This window comes from Cupressus sempervirens, chromosome 3 (genome assembly GCF_028749045.1).
Source record: "Cupressus sempervirens isolate cs-2001-9-10 chromosome 3, ASM2874904v1, whole genome shotgun sequence".
NCBI lineage: Eukaryota > Viridiplantae > Streptophyta > Pinopsida > Cupressales > Cupressaceae > Cupressus > Cupressus sempervirens.
Genome location: NC_143120.1, coordinates 652,883,993 through 652,906,548, shown reverse-complemented (window position 1 = coordinate 652,906,548; position 22,556 = coordinate 652,883,993). Strand labels below are relative to the sequence as shown.

The window sequence follows — 22,556 nt, the reverse complement described above, 5'->3', positions numbered from 1 at the left end:
CCACCGACAAAATAGAAGGTTCCGGAAGCTGCGTTAGAAGTCGGTGCAATTCTAGAAGAGTCCAGAAACGGTAGCCGAACTTCCGGGAGGCATAACTTTTGAACCGTAACTCCGATTGACAAACCGTTTACATTTTCGGAAAGCTCTCGAAGTGCTCTATAGCCCTATGGACAAGCTTCGCTCGTCCCCCATTTTTTGACCCTTTTTGAGGTCATTTAATGCCCCAAATCTGACTCTGAAGCATTCTTAGGGGGTCTCCAAAACCCGAAAAACTGCAATAACTTTCAAACCGTGGGGCCTTTTGACCTGATTCTTTTTCTGGAATGCTCTAAATCTTGATTACATTCATCTGGCCAAGTCACACCTTCTAGGTCACCAAAATGATGGTCAGATTGCATGCTCCTATTTTTTCGGGATTTTTAAATGCACTGATAGTTGAACTATGAGAGTTGGAACCTTTATTTGAGCCAAATGGGTATCCAAAAATGCAAAGACATAAAATAGAAACTAAGTCTAAGTACATTTTTTTGGGTGACACAGGATTGCCCTTATACCTCTGGATGCTCCTGCATCAAGATGTTTCACTTTTCATGAGATCACAAGGCCACAAAAAGTGTGCTCATGCAAGATGAAAAGCAAAGCAGGAATAATATGGTGATATCTTCTCAAACTAAGTATATTAGTGGAATTTGTAGAACTGTAGAAAAAACTAGAATTAAAAGAATGCACAACCAAAAATAACACAATAAACTTTTGGCTCAATCACAATTCCATGAACATGCATCCACAAAAATATGACACATTTAGGCAAGAATCACTACACTCCAAATGTGAGCACCAAAAGCATAATATTATTGAATAATAATGGCGGCCTTGATTACATATTACAATCTAGTATTTATAAGAAATCATCTCCTCAATTTGTGTTGAGAGAGATATCTTCATGCAATAATATGCTTTTAATTTAATAAAACAATCTAATTATATACAAACTAACTATCTAACTAGTACATAGTAGGACTCCATCCATTTTTATATCATTAATTGGAATGCATGAGCCTTTACATGTCATAAAACAAAGAAATTATAAGAAAATGAGAAGAAGAGAGCCTTCAATTGATGTTGAAGTGTCTAGAAGTATAAAAAATAGAAGCTCATCCTTCATTGGGCATCTGTCAGAGTTAAACTACTGTTAGAATGTATTTTTGATGCACAAAAAGCTCTAATTTTAGAACTGGCAGTTAATTGCTGGTGCACCTCTAGAGAAGTGCACCTCAGAAGAAGCACACCAGTGCACCTGAATGAATTCTTCAAAATTCTTCCAACACTTTATTGCAAAAAGTGCACCAGTGTATCTGCATGAATTTCTTTAAAATTCTTCCAACACTTTTTTGTAAAAAGTGCACTAGAACACTAGGGCACCAATGCACCTCAAAGGTCCAAAAATGCAAAATTTTGCTTAGTGCCAAAAATGAAATTCCAGCTTCTAGGTTTTGTCCCCCTTCATACCAGAGCTATATCTGGATGTTTGTCTTTGAATTTCTCTATTATTTTAGTGACCTTTGTCACATCTAGTAAATCCAAGGAATCATATTTATATTTGACCTTTTTCTTGTAGTTATCTACCTCTATATAGGTTTTAGCAAAATCCCCAAGCTTGGTATCTAGTTCTAGCAATGCTTCTTCTATCCTAAAATTCTAAGGCACCCATGTTGAATCTTATCATTAATAATTGCATAAGATGAGGAACCCATTCTAGTTTATGTGTCCAATCTCTGTATCTTTGATCTTTTCTTCTCTCCAACTACCCTATCCTTCCTAGTGAGAGACTAGGTGATCCAGATTATCCAAAATGACCAAATGTTTGAAACTTTTTCACAAGATTTTCTAGGCATTTTTAAATGGCTTTTTTGGAGGTTTTTTGCTCAAAATTTCAAGTTGAAAATTTCATTAGTCCCTAAAATTGGGCAGCCAAAGGTTCACTATTTCAAGGGCAAAAATTAGATTTATATTTCTTCTTTCCAATGGTGTAAACAGTTCTAAATTCTGAGCTCTAGGTCAAAAGTTATGACCCCAAAAAGTTAAGGATGCATTTTTTACCTACAAAAAGAAGCAAACATAAGTTTGGAGAGATGAAAATTCTTAATTAAGAAAAACACTAATGACAACAAAAATACCAAAAAAACCTAATTTTTTGAAAATACCAGAAAACCCTAATTGTATCCTTGGAGTGCAAAAAACATTGCACACCTGGCGCACCTCTGAGTTGCACTTAGTGCACATTTTCCCTTCCAAAAAGTGTGGTGCACATCAATGCACCTCAGTATACTTATTTTGACTTAGTGCAAAGAGTTTTGTTTTCTAAGGTGTGTAGTAACACTCCTAACAAGGTGTGCTATTGCACACCTTTAAAAGGTTTTGTTTGCTTATTATTTTTTGGTTTCCTAAGTTTTTTGGGTGGAAAAAGTAAGGTGTGCATCTTACTTAGATTTTAACATTGTCCTATTCATTTGTGGTTGTGTAGGTAGGCAGAGTAGAGTTATGCCCCTACTAGGTTTGCAGTTGTAGTGAATAGAGTTGGGAAAATGAAAAAAAAAAGCAAGTGAGATAGGAGTGGGGGGTCTTGAGATCTTTGGCATAGCTATGGGGGTGTGCAAGTGAGCCGTTGTGCAATTACCTTTTGTAAGTTCTTTCTTCAAGTTTTGGTGCACTAGCACACCTAGGGAGGTGCTCTGGTGTACTTTTTATTTTACAAAAAGACTTCTTCTTGCAGAAACTTGACTTTCAGAGACTGGGTTTTTGAACTGGGACCTGAATTAGGTCAAAAAACTCTTGAAAAAGACTCAAAACCCAGACTAGGGATTTGAAAAGCCAAAAATAAAGTAAGTGGTCCCTATTTCTAAGAAAAATGGGGTGTGTGTTGTGAAACCACAATAGATACTTCCTGAATAGAGGAAATTGTCTCAAGATCTTTATGTAACAAATCAAATGAGAAATGATCTAAAGATACAAGCTTAACTGGTTTATCATGTATTCCTATAACTATGGAGATAACTGTTTTAGTATGCATGCTAGTTTGATTTGATGTAGCATCCAATGTTTCCTTTGGCACCTTTTTAAAGCTACACTTTGGTATCTTAGCTTCTACATCTAGATGAGCTAATGATACAACATCTATTGTTGGGTTTGATCCCTTTCTCAATCTATGCTTAATCTTTTTAGCCTTAATCTCAAGTGTGTCTGTTGTTGAATTAACCATTGAATTTGACACCTTTCTTAAATTGTATTTAACCTTTTCCATTTCTACCTTTGGATGATCTGATGTAGATTCCTAATTGAATGCGATCCCCTTCTCATTTTGTGTTTAACCTTATTAGTTTCAACCTTAGTCTCCTCTGAAATCAAATCCATTATTGAATTGAATGCTTTTCTAAATATCTATTTAGGCCTCTCAACCTCAGCTTCATGATGATTGGAAATAGAATCCATTGCTAATTTTGAGACCTTTCTTAGAGCATGCTTTGGCTTCTCAAGTTCAACATCTGTATGATTTGAAAAATGATTTGATGCTAAAGTTGAAGCCTTCCTTGCATTGTGCTTAGGCCTTTCCACTTCAGCCTTAGTTGACATTGCAATCTCACTTGTCTTTTGTTTCTTTGAAGTATTATTTGTCTCCTTAGAATATTTCAAAGGATAAGTAGACATCCAACCTGCCATCCACACCCATCCCGAATTGGAATCATGAAGACCACAATCAATTTGTAGAGAATTTATCTTGGGTGCATGCTCCAAAAGCTTTCTTAGACAACTATTGAAATCAATATCACTATATGTAGCCATTTAAGAATAGACTGGTAGAAATGCCATTGCTCAAACTAGTTATGTAGATTATGATTACTTGAAAAGAAAATGCATTTGCCAACAATTTTTCAGGTTGGGAAGCTCTGTTGGCCACAAAACCTGTGGACCTCTTTATTTCCTGAAATAGTCCAAAAAATTGTTGTTGTTGTATCAGTAGTCAAAATAATTGTTAATAATATCTGACATGAGCTTCCACAAAATATTTGTATTCAATCTATTACCAATTCATTTCCTCTTCGAAAATTATGCATGTGTCTATCTCCAAGTTTCCCTTGTATAGCCAATCCTTGTTCTGACATTCTAACTTGGTGACCATGAACAAGAACTTGCAGTCTAATAATTGCTTACAAATAGCATAAGGCTCCCACAGCCTGTCACTTAACCAAATGTCCCTGAACAAGAGCTTGTAGCCTTATAAAGTCTTGTAGAGCTCTAAAAGCTTTCCAAGCCTACAAAACCAAAAACTAGGCTTGATTATTTCAAAAGGTTTTAGGTCATAACCACCAACATAAAAGTGCATGTTTAAATCGGGCAATGACCAAAAAAATAAACAACTAATAAACATAGATAACAGAAAACAACATAACAACTGTCAATAAAAACTTAGGACCAGATAGCCCTGAAAAATAGACTGTGCTTTGATGGCTACTGATTCTTCCCTTAGTCCTTCACCATCATCCCTAGTAGTAATTATTTTCTATATATAAGACTTTTATTGTTCTTCATTTGCCAACATAGTAACTGATTTATCAATTGATGGTGAGGCAGCTAAGTTTTCTATACCAGCAAATCCTACCTACTTATTCTTTTCTCGAACATGTCCATTTTGTTCATGGTCTCTGATTCTAGATGATGGTTCTAGTGGTGCAATAACATTGGGCACATGGTCTTCATGTGATTCTTTCTCTAGAATTCTCACATCTTGATCCTTTGAGGTCCTTTTCTAAATAAAAATACAACACAATCCAACTTGTCAAATATTGTAGTACTTTCTAAATGAGCAGCTAATATCCTTCATTTTGAAATTTTAAGCTCTCATAAATACTTACTCCTTTATTATTAAAACTAAAATAGAATAAAGATATATCCAACAATATTCATGCCAATGGTTTCCCAGAAGTATGGATGGCAAGATATGCATTCACTCTTGAGAAGCCAAGAAAACAAAATCTTGATCAGGTTATCTCAATAGTATAATTTTTTTTGAGGGATAACCCTTGCCTTGAGTGAGGGAAGAGGGCATTTCAAAAAAATAGCTTGGTAATACACCTCTACCAAAATGTTTGGAGATATTGATCTAGTGGCAAGGTGGAAAAAATGTTAGTATGATAACCAATACTCAAGCCCCATAAATGGTACTTCCCAACATAAGATTGGAAGTGGCTTCTATGCCAAACATATTATAAGTTTAACAAACCATTCCTAGCTTAACCTACTTTTTAAAGTGGTAGATGTCAATTGCTTATGAAAGCTTCATGTGTTTGCAAAAGATTCCTTGAAAAAAAATCCCAAGCTTTAAGGGATGGTGAGGGGACAAGCTTGAACCATCCCTCTTAGCATTGCATGCCATCTATCACCATCAGTTTGACAGTTAGGAAGCCCTCTTTTGACTATTTTGTGAAATGACTTTGTAGCTAGCTTAGATGTACTATCACAATTGCATGCAGATAGACACCAAACTTTTGAGGTTTCTAAGGTGTTCACCATTCACTTCATTTTCAAAATTTTCTTCTTGGGGTCAATTTTCCTGTTTGTACATACCCATATAGGTTGACTTACTAAAAATGGTGGTGATTTTTTCATTGTTTCAACCTTCTGACTATCCTACACCTTGTAAGTATCATCATGGGCTCCAAAACACCTAAACAAACCTACAAAACAAAAAGAAATACAATTTTTTGGGGTGATGCAAAATTGCCCTTACATTGCGAGATGCTCATGCATCACTTATAGCAACAAAATTTCAAAATAATACAATTGAAAAGAAGATAAATTATTTGATGCATGCAGTGCAACATTTTAGACACAAAAATGTCTCTAGTATGGAATGCCTTGAAAGAGAATAGATAGTTTCATTGCTAATTCATTTGGAATAAAAGTTATTAACTACATGGTAACACATTATTAAGACCACTAGAAAACAAAATTTACCATAAATGATTCCACGAGACAAAAGGTATAGATCCTAGGCCATCAAACCCGACCACATTGTACAATCTAATTCAAATGAAAAAAGATATTACATAGTACACTTCTTAGCTAGCATCTTCAAAACACCTTCCTATTAATATTTATTAATGAAAAGAGAAACTCCATGGTTCAGACTTACTATAACACAAGCTCAACAATGTTACATAGAGCTCAGTGACTAGAACTTTTTTTAATCATGTTATTTACATGTGCATATATTTTGACTTCAAAATTATTACTCAATTAAAGTTTTAGAAGTTGAGCCAAGTTGAAGTGCTTTACATAATCCACGGTTTAGAAATGCAAAGGATTCAACATTCCTTCCTAATACCTTCTAGAATTGGTCAAACATCATTATCCCTCTTTGTTACTACTCCAACAGTAAAATCACATTGCTAATATATTTATAGCAATGCAATTCCATATTTGTTTATCATTTAGAAATGCAAAGGATTCGACATTCCTTCTGGATATCTTCTATAATTGGTCAAACATCACTATCCCTCTTTGTTACTACTCCAATAGTAAAATCAAATTGCTGATATATTCATAGCAATGCCATTCCATATGTGTTTATCTTGATTACTTCCTCATAGCATTCCAAACCAATTCTTTTTATTGCTCTTTCTCTACTTGAGTGTGCCTTATTCCTCTTATTCATCTGATTCAATCTTGAGGAAACCATCCAATCTTTAATTAAAAGGACATGTCTTCTCAAGTCTGCTTCACCTTACTTCATTAATACTTGCAAAGATTCTCTTTGTCCTTTAGCATTCTCTCTTTTCATCATGTTGCTCACTTCATTTGGTCATTTTTATGCATTGAAAATAGGGAGTCAGTCATGGTTAGGTGTATTGATCCAAAACAAGAATATGAAAGTTTTTAATATGTCATGGAACTCTGAAGATTGTTTCTAGAAATGCTATCATCTTGTCAAGTGTTTTGTGGGAAGATGAAGCTATTCCCATCCTAAGTCTGTTGTAGGGTTATTGGACAGCCTATTAGGCCTTTGGAATAGTTTGAAAGAAATTTGTGTATTGGAAGCATAGGAATCAAAATAGAGTCTTAGAATCCCTTGAGTCTAAGTGGTTTGAGGCCTAGGAAACCAAATCCATCATTGTGTGTCAGGCTCTTTAAACATTAAGATCTCATCCTTGCATAATTACCATTGGACATATTAGAGACAACAATAATAATCTTCACATTGATTGCATTGCGACAGGTGTAAATATATAGATTGAAATCATTTGCATATATCTAAGTATTAGTCTGACATAGCAGTGATATTCATATTAATCTTATAATATAAAATATATCAATTGTGTATTAAATCTTTCATTCTTATATTGAGAAGTACGAATTATCATTATTTTAAGTATATACTATATCTAGAGACTTCATTGAAATAAGTCTCTTGCAATTGAAGTTAATAATTTAATTGTCCCTTTTTCCTTAGTTGTAACAAAAAGGGACATTACAAGTGGTATTAGATCTTAGATTCTTGCCATCCTCTGAAGTTGAAAGAACTTAAAACCTATGCAAAATATCAAGAAAAAGCTCCAAGAACAAGAAAAAAATGTGTGGAGTAGGAGATCTTAAGACAAAGGTGGATCAATTATTTGCAGAGCAAGGAGACACTTAACACAAGTTGGCACAATTGTTAGAAATGTTAAATTACACCATGGTAAATGCCTTTGGAAAAAGAAATAGAGGAAAAAATGGACAATATGAGCAATTGGAAAATGAAAGTCTAAAGAGAAAGAAACCATATTAAGTTCAAGGCCTCAAATCCCAAAATTAACTTCCTGAAATGAGAAATCAGAAGAAACAAAACCAACATTGGGGGATTTAAATATCAATTCAAATAAGATAGGATTGATATCAATTCAAACCACATTTTTATTTTCTTTTGATTGTTATGTTACTTTCGGTGTGTTGACAAGCTGGTTCTTTTAAACCTGCTAGCACAATTGTGTCAGTCCTAAGTTGTTTGGAGAAAGCTCCTTAGCTACCATCACAAGACTGGCGTGATCTTATTAGGTGTCTCCTATGATACAAGGATCAAATTTCTACCAACTAGTTATCCCTTGTTCCTCACAAGCAGTCATTACACACATCAGACGTGGAAGAAGAATGTGCTTATTTTTCATTTGCACATACAGATCACATTTCTCCTTTGTTGAACTTCCTTTATGAACTTTGTGAGACCATATACTACTGAGGGATAGTCCATCTTTCCACAAGGATCTTGCTCCTATAGTTAGTTCTGTATGATAGTGAGCATCCCATTTATACAACTAAAGAGATCTCATCCAACTTCATGCACTAGACATCAGACAGTAGTGACTCAATTGTATTACCTAGAAGAAGCAAAAATTTTGGTGTTCGTAATTTTGAATAAACAAGTTGAAACTCCCTCCTTACCTAAACATATGAAAAACCAAAGTATGACTGTATTGTTTGTATTCAAATGCTAATTGACTGAGACATTGAATATTAAACAAAGGAGATGAATACTCCTCATATAAGAAATTACACAAGATCTTTACATAACATAAATGATTGAGGACTTCATCGATTATAGTATTAGAACTAGAATTGGCTTCTTCTTAGCTATCACTGTTGTAGGATTCTATTATGCATGTGTCTTATGATTGAAGAATATCTAAGAACTCTACTCTCATGATTTTGGTCAATATTTATAGATGGGACTAATGATTGTCTATGTCAAAGCACTAAAATCAATTTAATTGATTGCGCTAGTCCACCTAACACAGGACCAAATCCATTTAGCGGTCCATTCCAAGGAGCTAGTTTTGCATTTATCCAAGATGGATTGGGGGCATATGGAAAGAAATTTTTTGGAACTAGTTCAGAGTATGTTCAAAGTAATGTGTGTAATGTCTCTATCCCCTGATTGCATTTTTTTTTGAAATCTATTGATTGCTTTTGATTTTTTTGTATATAGACTCAATTTTAGAAGACTTTATAGCATTTCTTACTTCTGGCTTTAGACTTTAAAAAATGATTGACCATATGTTTTAATTTTATGATAGTCAAGCTGAGTCCATAGTTATCATACATAACATACAACAGTAGTACATTTCAAATCATTTTTTGGTATATTCAATTTTTTTTCTGATGGAACATGTTTTGTAGGTAGATTAGCAAATATTTTTCTAATCCTCAATATTACTTTCAAGTTAATGATCAATACATGAAGAACAAGCTGCAAGTAGTTCTTTTTCCTTTCTTGCACAAGGTAAGTTGGAAAACGTACAATTTGGTTGCATTGAAAATATATCTCACTATTGTGCAAAAAGCTCTAGTTGAGGATTGTTTTTGGATCAATTATAATTAACCTAGGTATGTATTTTATTTTATTACTAAGGGTCATTGGACAAGGATAGCTAAGAAGATTTTAGGAGGTCTCATATAGAAGCCACCTATCTATGACATCAACGCTCCTAATTTATATGTTCCTTTTATGGCATTTGGCACATATGTTATCCTTTCTAGTATCACATTGGGCTTGCTTGGAAAGTAAGTATGCTACCTTGCCTACATATTTTGTGTATATTGAATTTTTCCTCTTTTTGTCTCAATTTCCATGGCTCATATATTAAGCAATACTCATCCAGTTTGGTCTTTACCATTTTCTAAATGTTCTATTGTCCTATGCAATCCAATCATAAGCGAAAAATGCAAAGTTTCTATTTTCTTATCTTAGGCTTTACATATATGGTCTACATTTTGATTGGCTCCTTCTTCATCTATCTACTTTTCACATTTTTTGTCTTTATACATTATTATTTTGGAAGGTAGGAATTGATTAAGTCTTGAGTGCATCTTTAAGATCTTGTTACTTTCTAGGCCATATGTCTACAACTAATTGTTATGCTTAAAGAAAAAGAAACAAAATACTGACCAAGTTACATCTTTAGCATGATGGAGATTCTGTTATTGCCTAAATTGCATTCAAATAATATCTTTGGATATTTAAATGGAGGCTTTTAATGGTGGTTGCACTCTAAAAAATGAGAGCCATTACAATCCATTAAAGGTAGTGCTCTAGATCAAGGAATGCTCACTTCTAAATAAAGAAACTTGGGGCTTCATTAGTACATATTTTTTTTATATGCACTATAAATCCATTGATAAAAATTGACATTGCTCATAGATGATCTTATGCTCATGCTCACTTTCATCATGGTAATAGGTCATGGAGCATGTTCCAAAAAGTTGATGCAAAAATCTCACACACAATTGAATCTTAAAACAACATCACCTAATTATATGGATTGTGGAAATTTCTCATCATTGATTCCATAAAGGAACAATAAATAAAGTGAAGATCCCATTGTTTCTAGTATTTAATGTATTTCACTACTGTTGGACATGGTGTAAAGCATTTTGGGATATTTTCCCTTAGAGTATATATTCAAGGAATGTTTGATGGGCACTTGGGAACTGCCTTTCTCTTCAGTAACTTATTGTTTCTAATAACCAAATTAAACAATTTAAAACTCATTGTTTGTGGGATCCACAATATATGCTTGGTGTATTCCATTTGAATTAATAAGTGTGTATCATTATCCATATTTGCATACAATTGCATAATAAGAAGTGTGAGTTTGCAATTTCAATTTTCCATGCATTCTTATAATTCATATTCTGAAAAAAGGAAAATAATCATATATTTCAAATCACAAAAAAATTGTAAACTTTCAAAAATACAAAAAATTCATTCTTCAACATAGTTTAAGTGAGAGCCAAAAGGACTCATTATACATGCTCTTGCATATGAGAATTACAGGGACCACATTACTATTATGTTTAAAATTCAACCCTTCCTTATAATAAGATCCCTTTTTATTTTTCAAATCCTTCATCACAATCAAATTGGACAATTGGAGAAGATAATGTACATTTCAAGCTCTCTAGTTGAGATATTAATAACATATTTAAGGACAATAAATTATTATGCTTCCTTTTGGCTGGTCTTAATGCCAACTCAATGAGGTTTGGCTTCTCTATTTGACTGAAACGTTGAGGGTTTCTAATAATGTAGAGGCCCTTTCCCCATCATATTTGGGTTGTAACTTGTAGCATGTCAACTTCATTAAAGTTGCATGAGGAGGTGTCCCAAACTCTGAAACCTACATACCCATCCCCAAAAACATCCAAAATGGCAAGATGTCAAGGCATGTCCACTTACCATTCCCAACCTTTTACGAAAATCCTAAAATGTCATCAAGGCATCAAAGAAACTTTTAGAACATCTATGGAATATTTGGATGGCCTCGAGATGAATAATAAGATCTAAGACATCCCTCAACCATCTTAGGTGTATCCAAGTATCCTAGATGGAAAAAATAAAATTGACATTTGAAATTAAGAAAGCATAGTATAGGACCCTGCAAGCACTAAAACAAATAGGTGTTCGACTGCCTAAAGTTGACTTGGCATACACTGCCTATCACATAGCTCCCCACAATTATTGTGTAGGAATTAGTGTGATTAAAGGTTGGGCTGCATGGCATGAGGGTTGAGTGGGTACATGTCTACTTTGATGAGATTGTAAGGGCATAATGTGACATAAAGCAGTGAGGCAAGCACTTAATATAATGGAGTGCAAAGATGTGGGTTTGTAAAATACAATCCAAATCTTACTAACACCTCCAATCTTAGTATCCATGTATAGAAACTCCTAGACATTGAGAAAGACAATCCTAGAATTAATTATGAAAGAGAAGATGGATGTAGCAGCATAAGGAAACCACTCAACCATGAGCATCTTGGCTGCTAGATACTCAAATAGGAAGAGCAGCAAAGTATACTAGAATTATCATCATTCAAGAAGAAAAATGACATTAAACCTATGAAATAAAAATCCCCTATATACACATATATAATTAGGGATGCCATATCAAATGAGACATTAACATTTCAAAATATATAAGAATATAGGAATATCTGTAAAACAATGGGTATCCATACATAAATACTGTCATCCCTAAGTAGTCCCCAAGAAATGCCTCACAAGACTACTATCCTCGAAACACATCCCACTGTCCCCACCATTCCCATCCTCACAAGTCAAGATGCTATAGAACATGGCAATTTCAAGGAAACCCCATATTAACCATGAGTATGATACACTACTACTTACCAGATCAGTTTTAATCAGCACTTCTGGCCAGTACCCTCAATCCATTAGGGGAAAAATGTCACAATTTTTTATTAGATAAATAGGTTTTATAGGGACCCTGAAACCCAAGAGTTAAAACATAAACAAGGCTGATAATAAGCATTAAAAGCCCAGCCAAAAAAGAGTAAGTCTAAAGGCTGATAATAAGCACTAGGCCCAGCCAAACAACAAAGGCCATAGGAAAGGCCACACTATTTTTTGAAAAAATGAAACAGACAAAAGCCAGGACAAAAAACTAGATAAAAAAGGAACAATTAAAAAAAAAAAGGACAAAAAAGAGCTAATCCTTGTTCTTTCTTTCCAACTCCTGCATGACTTGGGTAGCCTCATAGGCCATCTGGTTCTCCTTAGCCTCCTACTAATGAGTCCTATTAACATCCTAGTCTAGACAAGTGTAAGTGATACCCATGGTAGTTTCATCATCAAATCTGGCTTTTCCCCTATCTTTTCCTTCCTCATCCCCCAACATTCCTCTATCTTTAATCAAACTAGTTAAAGACAAGATATTATCATTTATCTAGTTGAGCAGTGAGATCATCTGGCTTGACAGATTGTGGTTGTAATTTTTTATGTTGAGAATCCTGCTTTCTGCTAGGCTAAGTCTATTACTCTGGTTTGTCCCTTTCTTAAGACCCTTCAGATTCTTGGCTCCTTCCATTTGACCCACCTTCTCCTTAACCTTCTCCAACTCATGAAAAAGCCACTTGATTGACCTAAAATTGTTAATCATGTTGTTGCGGGTATTGTTCAAAAGGTTCATCCCAGTTTCCCTAGAATTATTAGAGATTGCCACAATTGTAGGGTTAATTAGCTCTTCAAGCTGCAGCTCCTCTTAGTTCTCCACCAGAATCTAGGGATTCGTCACTTCTATGAAAATACCCATTTTTTTTGTCCTCACATTAAAATTCCTCCAAAATTTCCTCCTATATTTGGCCAACACTTCCCCCCCCATCTCCAATACTATCCTTTTTTACTCATTTGTATGAGCATGAGGATGGATAGGAGAGAGAGGCACTGAAGACATAGCCAGTTCCCACTATGTGCTCTCATCCTCCAAACCCACCCGCTTGCATTTCTTCTCACTACAGTCTTCCTCTTTTCCCTCCTGCTTCTCCTTATCCTCATCTTTAGTTTCAATGTCCTCCTCTTCATCACTATAGTCCTTTTCCTCATTCCCAAGAATCTTCTGACCATGACCCCTAGGGATTTTCTACTAGGGGTAATGGGAGAGGGAAACTTCTTATCATATGGCATAACTTTTTACCAGAGAAAGTTAACCCCCCTTCCTTAGAGCTAATGTTCTGAATATCATCCCAGTTAGAGGAGTAGCTTGAGCTACCATTTTTCTCTTTCCCAATTTGTGAGGGGATGTTACTTATTGTCTGAGCCTTAAAGTGCTCATTGATAAGTAGTAACAACCCCTCATGCAAAGCAAGGTTAATAGTGGGCTTCTTTTTGAAGCTAGACACTGCCTTGCTCATGGAAGTCAATAAATATAAAGGAAATGAAACTTTACTATCATGCCAAAAATGATTCAAAAGAACAAAATGGTGGGTTTGAACATGATCAAACCTAGTGTCAAGAGTAATGTACTCAATGACAGCACGTAGAACATACCTCCATAGTTTCATTATGGAATATGGGTCATAGAATGTATCACTCTTTTTTAGGGCATTTAGCTCCTTATTGTTCTCAACAAAGTCCTTCATTGCATTGGCTCGAGAGCTTTTTTTCCCTAAAGAACTTAAAACCCTCCACAGAATCTTAGTTATGGTCGAAATCACCTCCTCCATTATTAGAAATGAAACCCCATTCACCTTGACTCTACCATCCTTCCACGAGCTGACCCTGTTGTCAGTCACATCTTGATCAAAACCATGCAACTTCATGATATATCTTGTAATCCTGCCCTATTCTAGCTTCTCCCACATTTTGTCCCCACTTCTCCATTTTTCCATCTTTCTTACTGGTTCTTTTCTACACCTTTCACCCACCATTTCAGCATTTTGCACTCCCACAATTCTCATAAGCACAACACATTATAACTTCACCACCTAATGGGGACCTCTATGTTTAAGAAAAAAGTTGAAGAAATTAACCTTACAGTAGCACAGGTCGCATATGCAAAAAATGACCCATAAAGCGTGTCAAATAAATTGTAATAAATTCCACCTCTTGCACTTTCCTATACAACCTTTATGGATTGTACCCTTTCCCCAAAAATCATTCCTAGTCATAAGTGCAAATTGATCTCCTCTGTACTCCCTTAGATCTTATCTAGCTTGATCAAGCTCTTAAGATCCACTAGAAAACTCTTTCCTAGTTGCCAAGTCATCTTTTGGTTAGATTCAACACCTTTATTTGCGAACCAATCTACCACCAAGTTTGCTTCTTGGAAAATGTGAGTGACATGGACTCTATTAAATTTAACAAGAGTCTCATGTGTCTCTTGAATTAGATTTTCAATTGACCATGAATAATGAGAATTTCCATTAATACATATAATAATTTTATTTGAATCCCCTTCAAGCTAGAGATTACTAACTCCAACTTCAAAAGCTAATTTCACCACATGGAAAGTAGTACTTGCCTCTAAAAAGTGATTAGTTTGGAAGTGATTAGTTTGGAAGCCTAGTGTGAGAGAGAAGGCCACTACTCCCTCACCAAATTCATTCCTTATTATGCCTCCACTTTCTAAGGAGCTAGGATTTTCCTTGGAGGCCCCATCAAAAGAAGCCACTTGGCTTCTCGTCTTTTTAACATTTTGTCTTTTTCCTTCTCAATTTTTCTACCACCCACTTTGATATCTCCCCCCTTCCTTACTAGGTACTTTTCCTTTATATTTTTATAAATTTTCTTCTCAAGCACTATGGCTGGCTCCTCTCTGTCTCTAAAGATTCTATTGTTCCTCTCCTTCCATATGCTCCAACAGTAGTGAGGTAAGATCCAGGTACTTAATTCTTGAAAAATAGACAGATTGAACAAATTTTTCCATTGGCTAAAAGAATCTAGGAGATTATCTAGCATGCATTAGCTAATCCCTAAGTCCTAGGTAAGGAAATCCCAAACCTCCCTTGAGTAGGAATAGTGAATGAACAATTAGTTTCCTATTTCTAGCTAGTTCTTACATAAAGTACATCTGCTTGGCATAATCTATCCTCTTTTTATAAGGTTATCCTGAGTGAGGATTTTATTCTATAGGGCTAGCCAATAAAATATATTGATTTTTGGTATGAGGCTAGGAAGCCAAGCTCTCAGCCATGGAGGCTTCTCTTTTAAGCTCCAAAGAGCCATATAACCTAAAGCAATAGAGTAGTTTCCATTGGAATTGTCCCCTTAGATCATTTCATCCCTTTTGTTGCTAAGAGCCATAGAATTTAACATTACGATGATTGGATTTAGATCTTTAGAGATAATAGATAGATCTTTCCAACCCTGGTCATTCCTATAGTTACTAACTTTTAGCCTAAAATGTTGAATACAGTGATTCACCCAAAATTCATAGATAGGATTGTTCATAAGGGGACCCTAAATTAGCCAACTATTAGACCAGAAGTGGATATCCTCCCAATTCCCCAATTTCCAAGCTACTTTTGCCTTAGCCAGGTTCCTAACTTTTAGAAAACCATTCCAGATAGTAGATCCTCTAGGAATATCCTCACTAAAAAGGGTGAATTGAATTGAAGGCCTCTTAATATACTTGTTAACCAAAATGTCTCTCCATTCCCCAGTGATTTTGAAGATACACCATAATTGTTTTGCCAAAAGAGCCTTATTTAGATGAGAAAGCTTGCTTATACCAAGACCTCCATATTTCTTAGGGAGACAAACTTTTTCCCAGGCAATAAGATGATATCTTTTTTTCCCTTCTACCCCAATCCATAAGAAATCCCTCTTTATTTTCTCCATCCTCTCAAAAAATTTCACTAGAATTATAAAAGGACTCAAAGCGTACATAGGAAAGTTTTGAATGGTGGATTTAACCAATTGGCACTTGCCAACTTGGCTAAGAGTGGCACCTTTCTAGCCTACTAACTTTTTGCTAAACCTGTCCATAATACCATTCTAGAACGAGTCAAGAGGAATCATTCCCAAAGGAAGCCCAAGGTAAGTAGAGGGAAACTTTCCCACTCCACAACCCAGAATCTTAGATATTTTTCTATGTCTATCCTTTGGGGTATTAATAAAGTATAATGAGCTCTTATCCCAGTTAATAAGCTGACCTGACTCTCTAGAGTAGATATCCAGGACTTCCTTCATAACTTTTGCCTCCTTAACTGAAGCATCCCCCCCCATGATAGCATCATCATCAAAATGCTGATGCAAGAAAGGATCACTTTTAGATGATGGTTTTATCCCTTTGATTCTACCTTCCTTCATCTTTCTCTTAATAAACCTTCCTATACATTCAACCAAGATAATGAAGAGAATAGGTGAGAGAGGATCCTCTTGATGAATACCTCTAGAGGGTTTGAAATTTTTTGAAAGAGCTCCATTAACCAATACAACAAGAGAGGAAGTAGAAACAAGATGAGAAATCAACTTACAAACTTTTAAATCAAACCCAAAAGCCTTGAGCACCATATCAAGAAAAGATCAGTCTACTCGGTCATAGGCTTTAGAGAGGTCCAGTTTAAGCAACATCACTTCATGCACCATCATGATCGAGTTTAAAATTTGTCTGCCTGAGAGAAAACCCATTTGTTGCTGTGATATGATCAAAGGGAGGAGCTTGAGCAACCTAGAAGTAAGCACCTTTGAAATAATATTATAAAAGGAATTGCATAAACTTATAGGTCTAAACTTGTCCAAAGAGTTAGCCCCAGGTACTTTGGGAATGAGAACCAAGAAGGTGGAGTTAACTTAAGAATGCTCCTGGCTCCAAAGAATTCCTGAATTGCCTTCACCACATCTTCCATCACCACTTGCCAATACAGTTGAAAAAAGAAGGTTGGAAACCCATTTGGGCCTAGAGATTTATCAGCAAGAAAAGAAAAGAGAGCTTCACAAACTTCAAAATTAGTAGGAATAGCTCGAAGCATTAAATTATGGTGAGGTTGGATGATCTGAGGAATGCAAGAAACCACATCTTCTTGGTCCACCTTAGATAGCAAAGGGTCCTAGGACAAGAGAGAGGAGAAAAAGGATACATCTTCAGTTGATATATCATTCTCCTTAGTCAGCAGATCCTACCCTTTCTTGATACCAACAATTATGTTATTAGCTCTATGCTTGAGAGTGGTTAGATGAAAGAACTTTGAATTCTGATCTCCATCTTTAAGCTATTTAATCCTAGATCGTTGTCTCCAGAACTTCTCCTCTTTGCTGATAATATTATGTAAGTCTGAAAGAATAGACAACTCAGCCTCCCTATTAAGCTCATGGGTATGTGCAGGATCATGGTGTACCAAACTATGACCTTAAGTGGCAGTGAAAAATTAGCAAATCAGGGATATGTCAACTTGACACATAATTTTAAAGTGGTTATGGACTTTATATCAAAAAGTTGTAAGAAAATAATCTATAGAAAATTGAATGTAGTTTCTAAACTCCTAGGCCTTATTTGGAGAAAATAATAATTGGTTGGTCAAAAGTTTGGATTTTAATGCAATACTACAAAAATTTTAGGGAAAAAATAAGAAGTAGGTGTATGTCTGACCACCTTAATCAAAATCAAATGATAATATTTTTTTAATATAATTATAGATATAAAAATTAGACTCATGCTTAGATGTGATGCATATTTTTGGATATTTTTATTCCAAATAAATAATAAAATATGAATTTTCTACCAATACCTTTTTGGGAAAAAAAAACCCCATGTTTGACCACCTTAACTAATAGAAAATTTTAATAATTTTTTAAAATTTTTTTTTTCTTATACTAGGCAAATGATAGAATGTGACACAACTTTTAGATTTAAATAATGTTATACTGTTTGAAAGTTATAGCTATTTCTCAATTAGTATGTCAATCAACACATTACAACAATCTTCATTGAAAATTAACTAATAAATACTTATAGAACTTAGAATTTGATAGCAATTATATCGATGGAATCTCGAGATTGATATTAAAAAATTCTTTTCATTTCATTCAATTTCAATCAAAATAATATTGTCAGATGGCTACCCGAAGTCTAAGTGTCATTGAAACCCTTGTCAAACACGTTTTTGGGTTGACCAAATAGGCTTGGTAAATACCAAGCCTAATCGGATATCTGATTAGGCACGACAAATTTACACCCATATTTGGAGGGAAATTTAAAAAGGGAGATTTTTTTGAATTTTAAATTTGGAGGGAGACAAATTTAAAAGGAAATAAACTTAAGAGGGTAACTTTAGACAGTTTTAGAGAAAATTTATTTCGTGAAAGTGTGGACATTAATATTATAAATATTATAATTATTATTACATTAGAGTAATATGTATGATTATTATTAAATATAATATAGTGATATATATGATATATATTATTATTATTAAATCTATAATTTAGTAACATATATGATTATTATTGTTATATAATCTAATAATATATTATTATTATATTAAAATATATAATATAATATAATTATTAAATATAATATTGTCCCTTCGACCTATATGAAGGATTCTAATATGTCCCTAGGGGTCCTAGGACCCCTACGGACATATTAGAATCTATAACGCCCCGCCAAGGGATCCAAAATAAATAACCTAAAGTTTGACTAGTTTGATAGCATTTTTTTTTGAAACATGAAAGTTACACCATTCACAACAAACACATAATAGTGGAAGCAATAACATACATAATAGGTTACATTCCTTAAAGATCTCATGACGTTGAATCATATTTAAATCTAATCTAAAACTAAGTCCATCAATTACTACATTCATATGAAAGAATAATGAAAAGTCCAATGTCCATTTAATGTACATTTGTTTTCGAATGTCTCAATGTCCATTTAATGTACATTTGTTTCTGAATGCCTCTTGGAAAATTAATTTAGAATGCTCATTCATCCACTATACATGTCACAAGGTATGAAAGGCTTAAAAGAATATATATATGTAAAAATAGATATACATCATCCTCTTTGGATCCATGATATATGTGCAATAAAATAAATAAAATCATCCACCATAATAATACATCCATACATCAAAAGATATAATAACCATCATAAAATGATACAACATCCATCATAAAATATATCCATCCATCATAATGATCCATGAATAGAATGAAGGTAAATGCCAACAAGAATGCTCTAGCCATGGTGACCATGGATGAATCTCAATGTTAAGAGTAAAAAGTACTACCACCTGATCGCATGGAACCTAAATGGTCCACTCCCACCATGCTAAGGAGATAGTATCAAGTCCTAAATAGAATATCAAATCACATAACACAAGAACTCTCTAAGTCTAGGAAATCCTAGAAGCATACTAACTCAAAGGTTCCAACACATAGATTGACATCTAGACCCAGAGGTGCACAAATACACGTAGGTATCTACTATGAAAGTGAGAAAGTGTCATTGCACAAATCACTTTTTGAGTTACCCGAGCAGTCCCTTATGACTCCTGGGTCCCTAGTGATCCCTGCGGCCACTAGTATCCTCTCGCACTGACAAGGCATATTACAGAATGCAAGGTCATAACCAAGCATTCTCTCTACTCCCATCCTTGTCTATATTAGCACTCAAGGCATGGGCAAGAACATACAATTAGCTCTTATTAGGTTCATTTAAGTTAGTATTAAGTGTAAAGTTATCACTTATTAAACAACTTACAATGGGTTAAACCTAGGACCACTTAGGGTCCCCAACCCCCATTGCAAGCCACCCCTCGACACTGTATATAGATAACCTACCCTAAGCTCATGAAATCACAATTCACAGAATCATAGTAAAATCACCTCAATCCTATACAAGTTATTGGGAAGCATCATAAATATAATCATAGTAATCACATCAGTTCTCTACAAGCAACTGGAAAATAACAAGATAATTTTAATAAGTCCACTAGCTTAACAAGAGGACCTACGGCCTGTCGTAGTACCCTATAGCTATAGGGCTTGTGGCGACAGGTACTTAGTACCTATGACATAGGTACTTTTGCACAGAGTCACGGCAGGGGGGTGGGGCACGGGGTAATTCCCTCCTCCCCCATAATTATATTTTTTTAACAAATTTAAAACCAACACCCCTATTTTAAAAAAAAATAAACAAATAATTCTTCTTTCCCTACTAATATCATTTAAAAACAAAAAATCTTGAGATAAAGAATTTATTTTTAAACTAAATTTATTTTAAAAGAATATATATTTATTTGTATAAATATATATATAAATATATATATATATATATATATATATATATATATATATATATATATATATATATATATATATATATATATATATATATATATATATATATATATATATATATATATATATATTCTTTTATCAAAAATTAGAAATAAATCTGATAGACAAATACTAGGTGCCCATTCTTGATTTCTTTATTATTATATACATATTTATTAATTTTTTAAAGAAGATTTTCCAATAAAATCCAACCCTTCCTGGTAAGTTTTCTCAATCTAAAATCTATTGGAGAGAATTTATATTGAACAATTAAAACATTCCATGTACAAAATAATTTCCCAATATCCAGAAACCACAACATGATATATATTCTTCACCAGAATTATCCAGACAATCATCTAACAAACATGAAGGAGACAAAAATTAAAAGAACGTATTTAAATTATGCAAATTTTTACAAGCATCTACCTGGACATTGATGCTAATTTGCTACGCTCCAGAAATTTGTAGAGAACAATTCCCCTTTTAGAACTTTCTCCTTCTTTGAAAATTTCCTTCTCCTCCAAAATTTCTAGTTTTTTGGAAAATGAACCCCCAAATTGTGAAAAGGAGTTCTCTCCCTAAAATCGGGACACTAATTGTGCATTCACCCCAATGAACTCTTTGCTCACACCTTTTTAACACTTTATTAACTTTTATTTGTCTTTCTTTTATCTTTTTCATGCACATACAATAATCCATTAAATTACTTTATTTAATTTTTACTTGACCTCTTTTAAATTGATTTATTTAATTTAGTCTCATGCACGTATTATGCAATCATGAAACTTTTAATAAATTAATTTCTTTTCCCACTTCTAAATTTATTTTTGAACATTAATTTTGATAACTATCTATTAGTTTAAATAATAATATTATTTAGCATTTATTTAAAAATGCACTCCAAATATATATATATATATATATATATATATATATATATATATATATATATATATAATTAAATTAACTAAATATTATCATGTTCAAATTTAAACTTATAGATTTATTCTCAAATTTAATTCTTTTATTTGACTCTTTTATATAATTAATTTCTTAATTAATTAAATAAAATATTAACATAACATATAATTTTCCATTAAATTAAATCATTAATTAAATCTTTTTAATTAGACTTAATTAACCAAAAATTCACCAAAAACTCATAAAGTAAAATACGAAAATCCATTATATAGCAAAACACATACAAAATCAACTAAGGGTTTAAAATCATGAATTAATGTCATCCGACACATTCGAAAGGTACATGACTCAAATACTTGTCCTAATTGTCAATTAGGATGGATGTCTCAAAGGTTTAGGATTTGGACTTAAGAATTTATCTCCCCTCTCTTACCATTGAGATAATGCGATAGGGTAAGCTCATCTTAGCAATTCAGGGAAGTCGATACCCAGTACCTGCAACCTGCATAAAATCCATGCATGTATATACACAATATACACTAAGCTAAACATGCAATGGTAAGAAGTGGTGCATCGTGTAGATCCCAACTAGCAGGTGACTACGACTGCCTTTCTTAACCACATCATAAACATCATACATAAAGAAAAAAAACATGCACACCATACACATGTAGTATGGGGTAAGTATCCACAAGAAAACACATATGATAATCCATCTAACTAAACATCATCAATAATTTAACAGCATTGTAATAATCATCATGCACACATGAAGTATAGAGTACCAAGTAATAGATCATCATATATCAACTAAGTTTGAAACAATATCTAATAATCTCAAGATAATGCTACTAATCATCAACATAAAATTGGCCTAAAAGAGTTTGGTAATAATAGAAAAAATGTAAACTAGAAAAATGTAGACTAGGGGTAGGCACTACAAAATTGTTCATATGGGTCGAAAGGGGTCATAGGGTGACCTATGACCCCCTTCGACCCATTAAATGATGACATA

The 22,556-nt window shown here is 33.8% G+C and overlaps 1 pseudogene; it reads right to left on the bottom strand.

Moving 5' to 3' along the window:
* Positions 1-2,899: 2,899 nt before the first annotated feature.
* The window catches only part of LOC149568383 (uncharacterized), a 34,133-nt pseudogene continuing 14,476 nt past the window's right edge, over positions 2,900-22,556 (bottom strand).